At 44.1% G+C, this 19,608-nt stretch overlaps 2 long non-coding RNA genes across 2 annotated transcripts in view; one reads left to right on the forward strand and one right to left on the reverse strand.

The window, feature by feature from the left end:
* Positions 1–203: 203 nt before the first annotated feature.
* On the forward strand, positions 204–3,788 carry LOC116579538. The gene is made up of 4 exons (XR_004281319.1): positions 204–327; positions 1,163–1,216; positions 3,295–3,420; positions 3,699–3,788. It is a non-coding gene; the product is annotated as an uncharacterized LOC116579538 (long non-coding RNA).
* Positions 3,789–5,499: 1,711 nt separating this feature from the next.
* LOC116579526 overlaps positions 5,500–19,608 on the reverse strand; it is an 86,099-nt gene continuing 71,990 nt past the window's right edge. Inside the window, exon 5 of the long non-coding RNA XR_004281311.1 lies at positions 5,500–5,860. This is a non-coding gene — a long non-coding RNA (uncharacterized LOC116579526). The remainder of the gene's footprint in view (positions 5,861–19,608) is intronic.

Raw genomic sequence — 19,608 nt, forward strand, 5'->3', positions numbered from 1 at the left:
CCCCGTTGTCCAGGAAGTTGAGAAGCGTGATAACAAACGAACTGTGAGTTTTTAACAAAGACATTCCTTGAACCTGAGAGATGATTAAATGGCCGGGGTGTGGGGTGGGCGCTGTCAGGCGGGACTCCAGTGTCATAAGCAGACAAGCTCTGCTCATTGTGCAGAAAAAAGTTCTAGAACTAGTTACTCCCACAAGGGAGGTCAGAAGCAGAAGGTACATCCCTGCCACTCCTCTGGACAAATACCTTCTTTGATGACCGCACACATCTCCAGTTCTCGAAAACAGCCCCCTGCTTGTGTTCAGTGTTCCTGGCCTTTGTCAACAAGGTCAGCTTCCGAACTGGTCCTTTCTAGAGATGACCGGGAAAATTCCAGCAAGGAGCAAAGAGTGGTAGGAGAACGGGAGAACAGGACTGGTCAAGTAGAAAGAGAATAATCCTGATTTTAGCCTATAACATCTTGTAGTTGGGTCCACACTGAGTTGAAAACAAGGGGATTGGAACGGTTTTAGTCACCAGATTGCTCCTACTGCTCTGGGTGGATGGGAAATTTTAGCACGTCTTAACCAGGATTGAGAGCACAAGACATCCAGTAGCCTTAGAGTCACTGGTGTAAGAATGTGTGTGTGCCTGTGTACGCAGTTACACGTGGGTGGTAGTGGGATGGAGATCAGAAGGTGGGCCAGGCTCAACTTTTCAGTAACAGTGAATAATTACTGAGCATTTACCATAGCCAGACATCCTGTCTTCATTTGGGTTCCCCCAAAACCAAAGCCCGAGAAAAGGATCTAGGATCTTAGGATCTAGGATCTAAGTTTCTTTAAGAGATGATCTCAGGAGCTGGGGGAGGGAGTGGTGAAAGATAGCCAGGAATGGGGAAATGTTGATACAAGGTGAATTAGTAAGGTGACCCCTCCAAACCTCCTCCCAGAACTGCCTGCCCTCAGGACCGGGCTGATGGGCCATTTGTCACCCCGAGCTTGCTGCCTCTGACTGGAGACTGCTCCTGGGGGCAGATGCTTGAAGTTTCTGAGATGGTGCTGTGTGCCCTGCCCTGAGGGCAGCCGGAGCCTCGATGCGTGGTGTCTGTCCAGCTAAAGCCGAGAGCCTAGGGATCCTCATCACAGGATGAAGAAGAACTGATTATTATTCCCATTTTACAGATGAGGAACTGGAGGCCCAGAGAGGTGGAGCTGCATGGACCACCCCGCTGGAAGGTGGCAAAGCCAGAACAGAGGATTCAGTTCATGTCATCTGCCCTTGGCTAGTGACATCTCAGGACACTTAGAATGGATCACAAAGAGGAACATTTCCTGAGCTCCTACCTTATGTCAGACAATGTGATTTCACTGCCCTTGGTGACCCACACCTTGATCCTTAGCAGACTAAGAGGACCCCAAAGCCAGGGGGTGGTCAGCCTCATTACTTGGGACAACCGGAACACTCCAGCACCTCCCTTCACCCCAAAAGGCTCCTTTCTTGGTATCAATCAAAGTCAAATCCAAAATTCCAGGGCTGAAACAGAAATCCAGCACAGCCCCCAGAGCCTAAAGACCCCCTGCAGGGAATGACAGGCAGGCACCTTTCACTTCCCTTGGTCCCCTTGTCATCTACCACGAGATGATCCCTTCCACACGCCTGTCCTTGAGCATCTGGCCTTTGTTTGCACACATCCCTTAATGAGGAGCTCACTACCTCCTTTAGCCAATCAATTTTCACATTTCCAGCTCTATCTTCTTAAAGCATTTTCTGTGACAAACCAATCCTCAAGGACTCCCTGGAGGCAAGAAACAACTGGTGGATAAATACATCTGGGAAAAGCTGTTTATGATAGTACCTTCTTAGTGATTTATACCACAGTAGTTTATGCAGGGCTTTAAGAAATACAATGTTGATGGGGCGCCTGGGTGGCTCAGTGGGTTAAGCTGCTGCCTTTGGCTCAGGTCATGATCTCAGAGTCCTGGGATCGAGTCCCGCATCGGGCTCTCTGCTTGGCAGGGAGCCTGCTTCCCTCTCTCTCTCTCTCTGCCTGCCTCTCCATCTACTTGTGATTTCTCTGTGTCAAATAAATAAATAAAGTCTTTAAAAAAAAAAAAAAATACAATGTTGAGACACTTGTTTAATTTTGCTTACTTGAAAATTTCTCAAGTCTGTTTCACTACAGAACACTTTCTTCAAGAATCTATAAACAGGGCAGGTAGGGGTGTAGGGACAGGGTGGGGTGTAGGGACAGGGTGGAGGGGTCCCTGGGTGGCTCATTTGGTTAAGTATCTGCCTTAAGCTCAGATCCTGATCCCAGGGTCCTGGGGCAGAGCCCCAGGTCAGGCTCCTTGCTTGGCAGAGAGCCTGCTTCTCTCTCTGCCCCTCCCCCTGCTTGTGGGGGCTCTCTGTCTCTCAGATGAATAAAGGACATCTAAAATACAACAATAACAACAGGGACACCTGGGTGGCCAGTCAGTCAGTCAACGGTCTGCCTGTGGCTCAGGCCATGATCTGAGGGTCCTGAGATTGAGGCCCCCATCGGGCTCCATGCTCCCTGCTTCTCCCTCTGCCTGCGGCTCCCCCTGCTTGTACTCTTGTGCTCTCTTTCTGACAAATAACATCTTTAAAAAAGGAAAAAAAAAAAAAAAAAAAACAATCTACAGCCTTCCCACAGTACTCTGTATTCTGGAAGCGCTGGGTCAGCAAGCTTCTCCTGGGGGTGGAGTCTCTCTTTCCTGAGGTTCCAGTGATTCCTTCACCTGGCTGTTGCTAAGCTCTGGGGTACAGAGAACAAGCCTGCCCATCCCCCCCCTCACCACTGCAGATCTGAATAACAAAGGTTTAATTCTCCCTGAGCACTTAGGGGGTGTCAGGTGTTGGCTGAGTGCTTTCCATAGGTTACTTCACACCCTCCTTTAATGGATGGAGAAACTAACACAGCTAAGGCAGGAGAGGTGAGGCCGTGTCATACAAGTATGCGCGGCTGGAAGGCAAACCCAGCACCACATAGGATATCTAGAGAAACACCTGGAAGAATGTCTGGCACAGGATCAGTGTTCAATCATGTTATCTGTGTTGTGTTGTTGTTACTATTAATGTCATTATCTAACTGAAGAGGAAGTGCTCTTAACCATTCCTGGTGCCTTGCTGGAACCTTCTGTTCTTTGGATTAAATGTTCTTCACGTTTCCCCAAGTTCATTTGATGTTTCTTCCCCACCATTTCTGCACGCTGTACACATCAGGAAGGACTGAGCACCGAGGCCACGGAGCCTTTCTCAGCTGAAAGCAATCTTCTATTTGCTCTTTCCACAGAAGGACTATTTTCTCTGTCAAATCCTCTGAAATATGGTGGAAATAAATCCTTCAGGAAGACCAGCAAAGGAGAGCAGAGGGAGCTGGAGAAAAGCCGTCCAGAAGATGATCATCTCCTAGACCACGGTCAGCAAACTACAGACCACAGGCCAGATCTGGCCAGCCCAATGCTCTTTGTAATGAAGGTTTTGTTGGAACACAACTGTACTCATTCATAGATGTATTACCTACAACTGCTTTTTGCACTCAACAACAGAATAGTTACGAAAGAAACCTAAAATATTTACTGTGTGGTTCTTTTTACAGAAAAAGTTTGTCAACTCCTGCTTTATCTTGTGGGGAGAAGAAAGGTAGGCTGGCGAGGATTTTGATGAGCCAGGTGTCTGCCTTTTCTTACGTTCCAGATGCTCTTGGAAAAGCCAGCTGGAAGTTGCAGGGGCCCAGAATACTACAGCTTCTAAGAACTTGCAAGTAATAAAGATACAGCTCTCCACCGAGATAAGCTTTAAATCTATTCATGATGGATCAGAGACAAGATATGTGGAGTTCTCTGAAGGCCACTGTATCACTCCAAGGCTAGGTATGTTGGCTCTTGGTAGATCAAGAGAGACTAGTCAGCAAAGTGGGGTTTGGTCAGCTTTGTTCACTTGGAGAAGAGAGGTCAATGCTGACAGGACTCCATTCATGCACTGCTCCAGGTCGGGGGAGACCTCCAATGGAAGGAGTATCTCAAGTGGCAAAGCCATTTACGACATGTTGTGGACAATCTTAGCCTAATGCCCTTGAACATTCAATTCACCTCAGTAACACCTTGTTTTGACTCCATCATCTTGAAGCAAACTTCCGGGTATGACTTGGCTGTTTCCCATGTAGTTCTGCCAACAGAGGGGGGATATTTCTGTGCCCCACACTTCCAGATGGATTTCAGGGTGACTAAGACTCCCCTGAAATTGTGTTGTGTGTGTTTGAGAGTGTGAAATTGTGTTTGTGTGTGTTTGAGAGTGCCCCTTGTCCTGACAACGGGAACCTTCATGGTCATAATAGTCTCAAAGGGCTCCACGAAACACAAAGGGACCTGACATTCATCTGTGTGAGTGTCTCAATGAGGGTTTCCTTCTACCTCTCAGGCCGAGGGCAGAACTCTGTTGGTTCCACCTGCCACTGTTCCTACAGCCTTCAGCCCTCTGCCTGGCTCATGGGACATGCTCACGACGTGTTCATCAGAGTAGGGATGAAAGTAAGGGAAGAGGAGAGGCTGGGAGGAGGGAAGAAGGCCTGACATGCAACCAGGAGTGTCCTGGTCCCTGTGATAGTTAGAATTTTCATTGTAAATTAATAAACTGACCTTCTGGTTTATGCAAGAGTCTCATGAGTGTGGGTAATAGATGTTCCCTTTTATGGACACAAATTGCTCCCAGGGTGCTGCTTACAAAACTCTATGACCAGAACCTGGACCTGGGGGAATTCACATGTTACCCTGTGGGGCTCCTTGGAGACAGGCTGCTGGCTTTTTCGCCAAACAGAAGAGGAGGGCTTTATCATTCCCGTCATGGAATCACCATGGCCCCAATGGCAAGTGCTCTCTTCCTGCAGTGTGAGAACATTTAAAGTCTGTGTCCAGGGTCTAAGCCGGTGTTGACACATGGTAGTCCTCATCTAATGTTCATTGAAAAAAATGGAGGCTGTATTATCTTGAATAACTGAAAAAATATATAGATTGTATGTCTGTTTTCATTATTAAATCTAAAAATACGATGGAATCACCCACAAGGTGCTTGTTGTAGTATGTAACTACAGACTTTCTAAAGCAATGAGGCTAAGTAGAAGTTAAAAGAGGAATCACTGCTGCTTTTGAAGCATAGGGCCTGTTAATACACACTGGAGCCCAATATGGCCCCAACCCACCATTTTGAGGGAGGGGCTGCCCAGGCTTTCCTTGGCATAACATTGGTGGCAACAGCTTGGTAAGCAGCAGCCTCCAGTCTTAAAAAAGAACAATTTAAACTTCAGATTTAGTTGAGATTTTCCAAGTGGCTAGAGAACATCAGAATACTCTGTGAGGACTGAAAGATAGTCATGCCTGCCTTTATTGACTTAAGTAAAGCTATATTTTATTCTCTCACTCTCTTTTTAAGGTACACACACACTCACACTCACCACACACACTCACAATCACCACACATACACATGCAAACCTTAGTTTAGATAGTGCTTAGATAGTGCTACATGTCCGGAGAAGTACTCATTATCTACTACAGCATCAAAAAAAAAAAAAAAAAAAATCATCACCCCCAAGCCTCAGAAATTTGAAGCAACAAACATTATCTCCCAATGGTTCTTCGGGTCAGGAATCCAGGAGCAGCTTAGCGGAATGGTTCTGGCTCAAGGTCTCAAGAAGTCTCATGAGGGTGTGAATTGTCACCTGAATCTGCAGTCTCATGGGCTCAGTGAGGGCTGGAGGATGTTTCCAGCTTGCTGTTGGCTGGCCTCAGTTCCTTGCTGGCTGGTAGCTGGATGCTCTAGTTGATGGACTACTCCGTAAGACCACTCATTGCATGGTTGCTTGCTTCCTCCGGAGCAAGAGAGGCAGGCAGAAAGAGGAAGAACAAGAGAGGTGGGAGCTTTTTATAGCCTAATATCAAAAGTGACACACCACCACTTCTCCATAGGCCATTGGTCAAAGAGAACAACTGTGATAGAGTATAGGACAAAAACACACAAGAGTGTGAATATTAGGAGGTGAAGATCATTGGGGGGCCAACTTGAACCTGGCTACCATAGAACACTTAAAAATACATCTACAGATTCTTTTGTATTCCCACACTTCCCCACCTTCAAAAAGTAGAAATGGATTTTTCTCCTTTTGAATAGAGCTGGACCTAGTGACTTTCTCATAACAAATAGAATGGGATGGACTTATAGCATGTGATTTCACATAGCCAAGGTCATATAGAGCATTGTGGCATCCACCTTTCTCTCTTGGATGACTCTCTCTGGGGAAAGACAGCCTCCATGCCATGAGAACACTCAAGAAGCTATACGGAGAGGTCCACACAAGAGGAATGGAGTCCTCTTGCCAACAGCCAGCACCAACTGACCAGGCATGTGAATAAGCCATCTAGAAAGTAGGTCCTCCAGCCCTAGTCAAGCCTTCAGATGATGACTGTGCTGGCCAAGAAAATGACTGCAACCTCCTGAGAGACCCTGGGCCAGAACCACCCAGTCAAGCTATTCCTAAACTCTTCACCTACAGATAATCTGGGATATACTAAATGTCTGTTACTGTTTTAAGCCATTAAGTTCTAGGGTAATTTGTTAGGCAGTAATGACTAATACAACATGATTATTGAATTTCAGAGATCTTAGCTGTAAACAACAGAATCCACCCCAGCTAGTTTAAACAGAAGAGGAACGTATTTAAGGAATTAGGTAGTTCACTGAATTCCTGGGAGGACTAAAGAATGAGACAAAGCCATGACCTCTCCTGTGGAGACCCTTCTGCTACCATTGCTAGCACATACCCCAGAGACTGTAGGAAAAAGGGACTGCCACTGGCAGTAAGTAGGATGTCTTCACTGTCTTGCCTCTGTAAGTGGGATGTCTTCACCACTACCCCACGTGAAGAATGGATTTTATATGTACTTACTTCCAAACCAAAGCCTGTGTAAGGGTTGGGTCAAATGTCTATACTTTATTGTGATGGGTAATTTTATGTGTCAACTTTGTTGGATCACAGTGCCCATATATTTGGTCAACCAATACTTTGGATTTTTCTGTGAGGGTGTTTTTGGATGAGATAAACATTTAAATCAGAGGTGTCTGATTAAATCAGATTATCCTCCATAATGTGGAGGTGGGCCTCGTCTAATCAGTTGAGAGTCTGAATAGAGCAAAAGACTGACATCCCCCAAAAAAGAAACAACTCTGCCAGCAGATGGCTTTGGGACTTGAATTGCAACACTGACTCTTCCCTTATCATCCATAATCATGTGAGCCAATTCCTTAAACTCCCTCATTCTCTTCTTCCTCTCCCCCCTCTCAACAGATAGATAGATATACTGACAGATATATCTATGTTTATAGATACACCTGCATATATATAATATGTATTATCCCACTGGTTCTGTTTCTCTGGAAAACTCTGATTACCACACTTAGTTACAAAGGAGGTTCAGAAAATGAGTTTCTGGCTTAGGCATATTCAGACCCATAGGATGAGAAATTCTACAAATATAGGGAAACCGTTCTAGGTGGCCAAAAAGCCTATCAATATCTGCTGTGTTTATTATGTAAATAACCAAACACAAGCAATCTCTTCTATCAAGGTAAACTATTCCTCAATAACCATCTCTCTCCTTGATCTGCAGAGAAGTACACAAGATTACAGTGTGGTGTATCTACCTCAAGCTATTTTTTTTTTTTAATTGTAGACTTCATTTTTCAAAATTTTTGTTCTTTTTTAATTGAATTGAATTTTTTCTTACATAGTCTCTACACTCAATGTGGGGCTTGAACTCACAACCCTGAGCTCAAGAGTTGCATGCTTTACCAACTGAGCCAGCCAGGTGCTCCCAAATTGTAGACTTTAAATTAATCTGTTGCAGGCATGCACCTGGTGAGATTCCAGGGAATTCTACTTATATTTAAGCCTTTGCTCTACAGACACTATAGTCTTTTTCTGTACATAACTTCTTCCTTTAATTATGTACATTTGTAAATAATGAATGACATTTCCCTCAAGAGATTTTCTAATTTTATCTGTTGATCCAAATTAAAGTCTGACCATAATTCCTTCTCTAGGGAATGGTATTGTAAGCCTGTAAGTAAAGTTATAAGCATCACAGACCCCTTGGGAGGAAGGTGGTAGTTTTTTCTTGGTAAGAAAAATCCCATGAAATCTCATTAATTCAGATTCCTTAAAGTTGGAATTTGTGATTATCCAACCTTCCCTGTTTGGAGTTGGCCTTTTCATTTTCTCTGAGCAAAGCGATTAAATAAAAAATTCCAATTGCAAGGGGGAAATGTTTCAGTAGCTACAGCTTTAGAAGGCTTTAGCTCACATTTTATTTGGGTCCAAATGGAATCTGCTATAGAGAAGTAATTATTTTTTTCCTAAGTTGAAAGAAGCAATGATGACTGATTCTATCACAGAATTTTCAAGAGTTTTCTGAAAAGACTGTCATAAAATTTTGTTCCTTGCTTTAAACAGCAAAGCTGGAATCTATGTGGGACTTTGGACTCTTCTAAGAAACAGCATTCACCTAGGATTATGATTTAGGAACAATCCATGATCTAATGGAAGTATCTAAGAGAAAGGACATCCCAAAATGATTGCCAAAGCTATTCTCTAAAAAGAAACCTACTAAAGAGAAAGCAAGCAAAATTCAGACACAATAAGAGGATAACTATAAGTTCTATGGATATTTTATTTTTTAAAGATTTTAATTAATTAGTTAATTATTTTGAGAGAGAGCATGCACATGTGGGGTGAGGGGAAGGGCTGAGGGAGAAGGAGAGAGAAGATCTTAAGCTGGTTCAAGTCCAGCATGCAGCTCAAGGCAGGGCTTGATCCCACAACCCTGAGACCATGACCCTAGCTGAAATCAAGAGGTGGACACTTAATCAGCTAAACCACCCCAGTATCCCTAAAGCTTTCATTTTTAAAGTAAACTCTACACCCAGTGTTGGGCTCGAACCCACATCGCCGAGATCCAGAGTCTCACATTCTACCAACAGAGCTGGCCAGGCACTCCGTAATTTCTGTATTTTAAAACTGAAATAAACATCTGTAATAATGTTGGTGAAGGTTCTGAACTTTGAGATAGATACAATTTCTTAGGCATGAAGGAGAAGCACTTTAAGAGTCCTATCTTTTTTCGTTTTGTTTTGTTTTTTTTGTTTTGTTTTTTAAGTAAATTTTGTGCCCAACATGGGGCTCAAACTCATAACCCCGAGATCAAGAGTCACATGCTCCACCAAGTGAACCAGCCAGGTGCCCTGAGGGATCATGGGTTTTCAGCAGAAAGAGCCTCTGTCCTGTAACCATGGTCTGCTGTTGCTCAGTGAATAGGTTCCACCCAAAGAAACAGGATGCGGCGTCTGGGTGGCTCAGTGGGTTAAGTCTCTGCCTTCAGCTCAGGTCATGGCCTCAGTTCCTGGGATGGAACCCCGCATCAGCAGGGAGCCTGCTTCCCCCTCTCTCCCTGCCTGCCTCTCTGCCTACTTGTGATCTCTGTCTGTCAAATAAATAAATAAAATCTTAAAAAAAAAAAAAAAAAAAAAGAAGAAGAAGACTTATTTAGGGGAAAAAAAAAAATGGATCTCATAAGCTCTTGGGAGAATTAAGCAGGGTCCAGGGTGAACACAGTGCCCAGGAAAAAACTTCTGAATTCATGTGCCCTTATTTCTTTATTTTATAAGCCAAACAGACATTATCATCTTTCAGCTGCCCTTACAAGAAAAATGTTGGGAAGCTCTAGAGGAAAAAAAGCCAGGCAGCCCCTTCTTTGCTGAGTAGTCCCAAGAATAGCAGCCCCTGGCCGCTACACAGAGTGACAGCGCTCCAACCCCTCCTTTTACATGTTGTAGGCATGTTCCTGAGGGCCTTGTTCACTACCCTTCCACAGGCTTCTCTGTCCACAGCCTTCCAGAGCTGCAGTTTCTTAAATATTAAAAGTGATGTACGCTTGCTTTTAAATGCAAACATTCTAGCCGTTAATAATTAAAAAGTGAAATCCCCTACCTCTTATCCCAGAGTGTTAACCATGTGAAGAGTTGAAGGTGTACCTTTCAGATCCTTTTCTCTATGCATGGATAATCAGTGCCTTGCATCTATTCTCTATGAATCAGCCTATAAGCTCTCTCATGATCATCTATGTATTTGGTCATCTGCTGATCTATCCAAAATTTACCCACATCTGCCAGTAGTGAAGGAGGTTTATATGCCAGACAGTGATGAGTCTGAACGTGCAGCTGTAAAAACACAAGATTCTTTCTGGTGCAAGAAACAGAAAACATGGGTGCCTGGGTGGCTCAGTCATTGGGCATCTGCCTTCAGCTCAGGTCATGATCCCAGGTTCCTGGGATCGAGTCCTGCATCGGGTTCCCTCTCAGCAGGAAGCCTGCTTCTCCCTCTCCCTCTGCTGCTCCCCTGTTTGTGTTCCCTCTCGCTGTGACTCTCCCTGTCAAATAAATAAATAAAATCTTAAGAACGAAAGAAAGAAAGAAAGAAAGAAAGAGAAAACAAAATGACCAAACTCCCTCAAGAAAAAAAAAATCTATAGGCCCCCTTGCACGCAGGTTTAGGGAGCAGGTCTCACTTCACATACAGCATGATTCAGAGGCTTGAAGAGATCCCCAAAACCCTATCTCTCTCTCTCTCCTCTCCCTTCTCTGTCCATCCCCCACATTGGCTTTATTCTCTGGCCCCAGGGATGGGCAAGATGGCTACCCGTGGTCTGGGGGCCGCGTGCCCTTCCAAGCTCAAGTCAGGTGGAAATGTGACCTAATACAAAGGCTACCACCTCTCATTGACCCTGGTCACCCTCTTGAAAAGAGTCCACCTCTGCTCCTTGTTACTCTTATATTCCCATTACCCTGTTTTATGGGTTTTTTTTTTATAATACTTATTATCAACTGAAATTATGCTGAGTATTTGCTACTTGTTTATTATTTGCCTCTCCCACCCCCGAAAATAGAAAATAGAAAAGCTTTCCTGGAGCAGTATCCTCACCATCTTGATCCCTGCTCAATGTCTCAACTCCTCTCAATAAATATTTCTTGAATCAGGGGCACCTGGGTGGCCCAGCTAGTTGAGGCTGGACTCTTAATTTTGGTTCAGGTCATGATCTCGGGGTCCTGGGATCAAGTCCAGCTTCAGGGTCTGTGCTCAGTGGGGAATCTGCTGGAGAGTCCCTCTGTCTCTCTCCCTCTGTCTCCCCCCACCACTCGCACATGGGTGTGCTCTCTCTTGCTCACTCTAGCTCTAAAATAAATAAATAAATCTTTAAAAAATATTTGTTCAGGGGCAACTGGGTGGCTCAGTGGGCTAAAGCCTCTGCCTTCGGCTTAGGTTGTGAAACCAGGGTCTTGGGATCAAGTCCCATATTGGGCTCTCTGCTCAGCAGGGAGCCTGCTTCCTCCTCTCTCTGCCTGCCTCTCTGCCTACTTGTGATCTCTGTCTGTCAAATAAATAAATAAAATCTTTAAAAAAAAATAAAAAAAAAATTTGTTCAATGAATGAGTTAGTCACTGTAGCTCCCAAACACCTGGAATGAGAATTAGGGAGAAGACAACACCCCAGAGGAATATCTTTTGTTAGCAAAAGAAAGGTGATTGGGATGCATGTATTGAGTGGCAAAAACCACAGAGGTCCACTGCGTCAGCGAAGCATTCTATGTGGATTTCCCGCATGTGAGACAAGATACTGCAGTGCTATATTTGAATGTGGGGTTTGCCGCTTATTAGACGATGACCTTTCATAAGTCACTTTGCTTCTCTCACCCTTGGATCCTATTGTAAGTAAAATAAGAAACAGACCTACCTCTTCATGTGGCCGTTAGAAATAACATATGAAAAGTGGCCAATAAGTAGTAGATTCAGTAAATTGTTGTTTTTACTCTTCTTGTGGCTCTGGTTATTTACTCCTTGTGATCCTATCTTTTTTGATATTTCAGAAAAAAATCCAATGAAAACACATTTCAAAAGCCCCAAGTGTGAGGGAATGAGAGGCTGGTTAAATGGGCACTCCACTTTTTTTAAAGTGAAAGTTATCAGAAAATTTAACCCTAGCACAGTGTCTCTTGGCTCCAGGACGTCACTGGCAAGCAACGATTTGGTTGTGTGATTTTTAAAAATATCGAACAACTGGCCAAGCTGTGTGTTCACGAATCAGAATGATCCAATGGATGTCTTAGAATAGATGCTGGCCTTATGTAACATGTCCAACTGTCCTAGGATGGAGGCAGGACTAACCAGGAGTCACTTTTGGTCAAACCATCATTGGCATCTGGTCACACAGCTTCATGTCAGGTACAGTGAATGGCTGCTCTTCATCACCATCTGGGACGATCTCTTCCACTCAACTGATGATTGGGGTGTCACTTGGCATTTGCGACACCATGGCTGATAGCTGCCTATCCTATTCTCCTGGGCCCTCCCATGGAAAAACCAGACATTGGGACTTTACAGCATGCCTGCTTAGCTCGTCTGACCATACCGTCTCTCACAGAGGAGAATGCACACACTTGGGGGCTCAGTGAAGCTGAGGACTATCCAGCAACTCGGGCCAACACGCAGTCCTTAAATGATGTGGGCGATGGCCACAGTCCTGGTGGGTTATTAGAAATCAAGCAAATTTTACTGAAATCAGGCTTGTAAGTGCAGCATACAAATAATGAAAAGTTAGGTCACTGGTGATACCACTAATGACAGTCTGACTTTTCCTTCAGACCATTCTCTTGGCATTATTATAAAATCACTGAACTGGAAGAATCAAGTTTCTGGTTTCCCAGGAAGACCTATTCCAGAACCTTCCAACACAGAGAGCAAACTCTCAGGGCCCACCCAGAAATTGCACATCATCTCCTTATTAGTAACCACCTTCTGCTGTTATACTAATCAGGTAGCCTTAAGACTTTCTCAGTTAATTGAACTCTTTGTTGCTAAAATTTAGCTACTTTGCCTATAATTACCACTTTTCAATGACTTGAAATTTAAGTCATTTTTGGAGAATTGTAGTCAAACACACCTAGCATGGAAGTTTCGACTTAAACCATCTGTAGCTGGATAGTTCAGTGGCCCTAAGAACATTCACAGTGTTGTCCAACCATCACCACTAGCAGCTCTAAAGTTTTGTCATCTTCCCACACTGAAACTCTGTCCCTATGAATCATGACTCCTATTGCCTCCTCCCTCCAGGCCCTGGAAAGCACTGTTCTGCTTGCCATCTCTATGAATCTGATTGCTGTAAGTACCTCCTAGAAGGGAGATCACATTGTAGCTGCCCTTCTGTGACTGGCTTACTTTTCACTTAGCATCACATCCTCAAGGTTCATCCACGTCGAAGCACCTGCCAGAACTGCCTTTCTTTTTAAGGCTGAATTTGTATTCCATTGCACAGTTATACTATGTTTTATTATCCAAGGATCGCTGATAGACACTTGGGTGGCTTCAACCTTTTGGCTAGTGTGCTGCTGGAACATGGGCTAAATCAATTTTAAAGGTTGTTACTTTGGGGGTGGCTGACTGGCTCAGTCGGTGGTCTTGGGGTTGTGGGTTTGAGCCCCACGTTGGGTGTAGAGATTATTTTTAAAAAAATGAAATCTTTGAAAAATAAATACAATTTTAAAAGGTTGTTATTTTTTCCCCAGACTTGTTAACTGGATTCACACCCTGAGTATTAGTTCTCACTGCTATGTTGAATGTTCACAAGACCCTCCCACTAGGATTTATTTATACAGGAGTTCAGAAATGTGATGGGAAGGTTATCATGCAAGACCCCACGTGGCCTCTTTTAGGTCCCTTGAGGTGTCTCCTTGTCACAGCATATGTTTGCTTGTCCAAGTGAGCACCAGAAAGACAATCCTTACTTTTTCCTCAAACTAGAGCAACTTTCATTTTGTCAGTAGTCGGTCAATGTGAGGGAAGAGGGAAGATTTTAGAAATGTGTACCCAGTGGGTAATTTTCATTTTCTTTTTCATACTCTGGTATGTTTCACATTGTCTATAATGGTCTTGTATTACTTTCCTAATAAAAAAAGAAAATATTGTTTTTCTTTTTCTGGGTTTTTAAAAATAAAATTATGCATGAATAAATCCCCTTGTAGAAGACGGCCAGCAAAACTTTTTTCTATAAAGGGCCATAGAGTAAATATTTTAGGTTTTGTGGCCCATGTGGTCTCTGACACAGCAATTCAACTCTGTCTTTGTAGTGTGAAAGCTTCCACAGATAAGATATAAACAAATGGGTGGGGCTATGTTCCAATAAAACTTTATGTATCAACACTAAATTTTGAATTTCAGGCAATGGGCACTTTTTCAACTAATAAAAACCATTCGCAGCTTATAAGCTATACAAAAACATTTGGATCACTGGTCATAGTTTGAGAACCCCTGCTCTAGAAGGAAAATAGCAGAGACAGGATAAAACATGGCGTTTAAATTTTGTGCCAATTGCAGTCTTTTTCCAGGCCTTCTCATATGCTTGTTGGTTGGCTTTTTATATTTTATTATGGAAAATTTCAGACACATTAAAAAAGTAGAGAGAATAATCCCCATGTATCTAACCTCCAGCTTTAACAATGACCAACTCATGTCTATACTGCCAGCCACCCACTCCCTGTTCCTTTTCATTACATGAAGCAAGTCCCAGACATAGTATTTTATCCGTAAATATTTTAGTATGCATTTCTAAAGGCAATACTTCATTTAAAAATATCCTTGTCACCCCTAAAATAAATAACAATAGGGGTCCGTGGGGGATGTAGTCAGTTGAGTGCCTGACTCTTGGTTTCAGCTCAGGTCATGATCTCAGGGTTGTAGAATCAAGCCCTGCCTTGAGCTCTACGCTAGGCTGGGAGTCAGCTTGGGATTGTCTCTCTTCCTCTCTCTCTATCCCTCCCCACCCGACACTCTCGCTCTTTCTCTCTCAGATGAATCAATCTTTAAAAACACAAATAAAGTAATAAAACAAAATAAAATAAATAACAATAATTTTAACTTTAAACATGCTGAAGCACAATTTCAGAAACATTTTACCTAACAAAACATCACCAACGGCATTTAGAAGTTCATTATTGCGTAGTGGTTTAAAGTCTGGAATCTAATACCAGACACTACTTAGTAGCAAGGTGGTATGGGAACAAGTACTCAACCTCTCCATGCCTCAGTTACCTTATCTGTAGAAGAAAGGATGCTGAAAGCAGGTACCACATAACATTGCTGTGAGAGTGAGATGGACTACACATGAAAGGTTTGCTACAGTGCCTGGCACACAGTACGTGTTAGCCAGGGTCAGCAGCTACTATCAACTTCCTGCTGCTGCTTCTACTTTTTCTGGTAGGGTTCTTGTTGGAAAACACAGAAGCTCCTTGCACTAGTTCAAGAAGCAAGGGGGGTGTGTATTTGGGAGTCAGCGTTAGTCTATAGGGATCTGATAGAAACTAAAAACAGGAAACAAAGCACAACTAGCCCTATGGGGATGAACTGGAAAGTCAAAACTGGGACTATTTGGGGGCTGTACCTCCTTTCTCAGTTTCCTTTTCTCAACTCAGTCCCTCCCATTTGCTAGTCCTCGTTACTGGGCAGCTCTCTTGCATTTGCCTCATCCTTGGCCCAAATTGGCCCGAAGTCCAGACTACCCTTCATATCCTCTTAGCTGTAGCTTCCACTGTGGAGGTAGTCCCTGTAGGTAGTCCCTGCTCTCTCTTGGCACTCCAATTCCCGAGAAAGAAATGATGGGCCGGCCTTACAGCTTACAGCTAGGTATGAGAGGCCACAGTCATAAGAGCACATCAACTGACTATTTTTAGAGACTCTGGTAAGCAACTTTATCACTCAGGATAGACTAATGTCTGCTGCAATAACAAATAAGCTTCACGGGTTGAAGGCAGAGCAGGTTATTTCTGGTCCACAAACATGTCATCAAGAGTGGGCTAGGAGTCTTGCTCTGGAGTCCACTACCTTCAACCATGGCAGAGGGGAACAAGTCTCTGGAGAAAAAAAGTCACACTGGCTTGTAAAGTTTCTGCATTAAACATTTCACTTCCACTCACATATCATTAGCCAAAGGAAGTCCCATGACTGTGCTTAAATTCAAGCGGGCAGGAAAGGACAGTCGTACTGTGTGTCAGAGGGAAGCAAGAGCCGAAGAGTTTGTGGACACCTCACGCATACCACAGTGGGGATGACACACAGTTCTCACCGGTGTCCTCTTCCTACCATCCAATCATGTGTATAAAGGCATCCAGGGAGAGCTATTCCTCCTTTAATGCAAAAGGATGCCAACACTTTCCTTCCTGGACAGAAATACCCATTCTACAGATAGCAGTCTTTTGTTGAAGCAACAACAACCCTAACTCTGTTAGCTTTCTCCCCCTGGGCTCATTTTTCATTTCTTAAATCATTGAGATTATTTGATTTGAGACCCCTCCAAGGGCCTCCCACTTTTCTTAAAAGAAACAAGTGGAAATTAGTCAGAACAGCTAGAACAGCCCTTGACCACTGCAGGGTGACTAATTGTGCACCTTTCTGAATTAGGCTGGTGTTTTCTTTGACAACTGTTGTACGGCTGACTTCAATTCTGTAGGAGTCCTCTGTGACCCCAGCTCTGTGCCCCCAGTGGAGATGTTCACTCAAATTTTCCACATCTTTTGAATAGTTTCCCCTGAACTCATCCTGTTTTTAATGTACCACCTCTCAAATATCTCTCTTCCAAGTTGCTGGTGTTTAATAGCAAGGCAAAATGTAAACTTGACAACTGAAGTTCATTCTGCTGCTTCTAGCTTAAGATGGTCTCTTTCAGGCTCAGGTTCCCTAAATGGCCTGTTTTCTCATCTTGAGAGGTTTCCACACTTCTTACTCTTCCTCAAGATGGCAAACGTCTCTCCACAGTAGAATCAACAAATTCCCTGTGACATAATACAATGACTAGCGTTCTGGAACCCCTAGTGCAACAGCCCTGGTGAATCCTCAGTGATGAATACCAAAGGAAGGAAGTCAGGCAACGACCGCCACCCACTGTATGATTCTACAGATGGGAAGTTCAAAGATGCTGCCTTGGTAGTCAAGTGAAAAGGGGATTATCTTTGGCAGGGCTCCCTGGCCAGGAGGAAGCCCAGAGAGTTGTCTAGGGTGCTGACATGGTCTGTCTTAGTATGGGTGGTGAGTCCATAGGTTTCTACGTGGGGAAACATTCATCCAGATGTACCCTTAGGACCTGGGTAATTCTCTGGTGTATGCTATATCTCAATAAAAATCAACCAACGTGGCATCTGGATATGGGAAAAAGCTTAACTAGCTCTGGGTGGTGAGGAGGGAGTGCTCCTCTGTGGAAATTCGCTGGTCCTTTGGTGGTGGGGGGGGGGGGGGGTGGCAGTTCTCTGTGAGTCCCTTGCAAGTATCTGCTGAGGAGGATTTGGTTCCACTTCTTGGAGTAGACCCGCAGCTAAAGTCTACGACTTAGGCTCCTGCTTGTCAACCCCAGACTCCTGCTGTCTGATCGTTTCAGCCCCGTCTTCCCCTCCAAGTGGGAAACTGCCAGGCCCTGAGAGAAGGTGGTGTTCTCAGCCTCATTGGCTGGCTGCCTCTCTCAGCCTTTTCTATGCCCCTGACCAGACACCCACTCCAATCCCAGCCTTCTAGAGGAGAGGTGTTCCTGCAGTGCCAAAAGGGCTTTTGTCTTACCTTCCTGTCTGATAGCAACTGCCTAGGGCCTTTCCTGTCTGGGGCCAGCTCCCTCCTGCTTTCCCCAGACAAGGCAGAGATGCGCTCCAGGTTAAGAAGCTGTGTTGACCTTCACCAAAGGTACACTGGCAGGCATTTAGAAAGATATAACATCCGTTACTTCTGATTTCCTTTATACAGAATCTCATTTCTTTTCATCATGTGACTTGGATGATTCAAATCAGTGTAGCTAGAATAGCATCACAGTATTTTAGCAATGAAGCGGTTCTTAATTATCATTCCAGATTCTAAGTGGGACAGTTTCTCATTGTGTGGTCTTAAGCACTGAATACATTTAGCATCTCCCCTCACCCCCGACAACACACACATCAGTGCTACTCATTAATCATTATGGCCACCAGATAGACCACACACCCCCTCCACACACACCCCCATGATTCTAAATGCCTGAAGGGAGGGTTTTAGTCTAACTTGTTTATTTTAGAGATAAGGAAAATAAAATCCCAAAGCAGAAAAATGACTTATCCAAGTCAATGACAAAGCAGGATGTAGACCCTGATCTCCTGATCTCCAGTGCCGTGAGATTTTTAGGACACCCCACTGACTTTCAGTTCAAGTTTGAGGAACTAAAACAAGGCACTGCCAGAGAACTTCTGTTTCTTGCTGAATTTCTGCTTTTCTTTCTGGCTGTGGAAGCTGCCTGTCATTTCCTCTTTCCCTCCCTTGAGGTTAGCAGACACTGTGGGACCAGAGCCCTCCATTCTTTCCACGAGAGCAATGACGGCAACACGTGTGAGAACACGCTGGCAGACACACCCAGGGTGGACTTGCCCTTCTAGCCACACTTGCCACCCTGCTCAGTCTACACGGATACACAAACATGCAGCCGAACTCTTCCTTCACGGCCCTCTGCTGCGTCCCACCAAAGATCGACAAAAGAAGGCGAGAACACAGGGCGCCTGGGTGGCTCAGTGGGTTAAAGCCTCTGCCTTTGGCTCAGGTCATGGTCCCAGGGTCCTAGGATAGAGCCCTGCATCAGGCTCTCTGCTCAGTGGGGAGCCTGCTTCCTCCTCTCTCTCTCTGCCTGCCTCTCTGCCTACCTGTGATCTCTGTCAAATGAATAAATAAACCCTTAAAAAAAAAAAAAGGAGGTGAGAATACACCTTCGACTGACTCTTTCTACCTCAGAGGCAGAAAGGACTAAATCCTGACGCCTTCTGTCACTCAGATGCAGGGAGCGAGATCCTGGCAGGTGCACAGCAAAGCAAGAAGGAAGTTTAGCAGTGTTGCTGAGAATACAGAAGTTAGAGCCATTCGTTCATTCACTCATTCATTTTTCATTTCAGTGTTCACTGAGCTCTTGCGATGACTAGCTCCATTTTGCGCATCAGATAATACATGGGCAAACACAGCTTTCCCACCCTTGTGCATCTAACACTCTTTAGTCTTAGCTCAAATCCTGGCTCTGCTGCTTACCAGCTGTGTGACCTTGGGTGAGTTGCTTAATCTCTCTGAACCTCTACCTGTTCATCAGTATATGAAAACATGGAGAATAGGATTGTGATGACTAAGTGTAGACACTTAATCATCTGGAAGGGGCCAGCCCAGGTCCTAACACATACAGGTGCTACGTAAGTGACAGCTACTATGATTACTAAAAATTCAACATTCCATAGGAGAAATCCCTGAATCCCTATACCTATAATCTGAACATGGAATTTTGACTGAGCATTCTTCGTTTTTCCCAAAATTACATATAATCAACCTACTTTTTCCAAAGTTGTTTAGTTGAAGAACAGAAACCAAAAATATGTATATGCTGTATATTTATGTTTATATTTAAATTTGGATTTATATTTAAATCTATATTTGTGCTGACATTTAGAGTGTGTCTGTTTCATCTGGCCTTGT

The sequence above is a fragment of the Mustela erminea genome, chromosome 1, assembly GCF_009829155.1.
Source record: "Mustela erminea isolate mMusErm1 chromosome 1, mMusErm1.Pri, whole genome shotgun sequence".
NCBI classification, from domain to species: domain Eukaryota; kingdom Metazoa; phylum Chordata; class Mammalia; order Carnivora; family Mustelidae; genus Mustela; species Mustela erminea.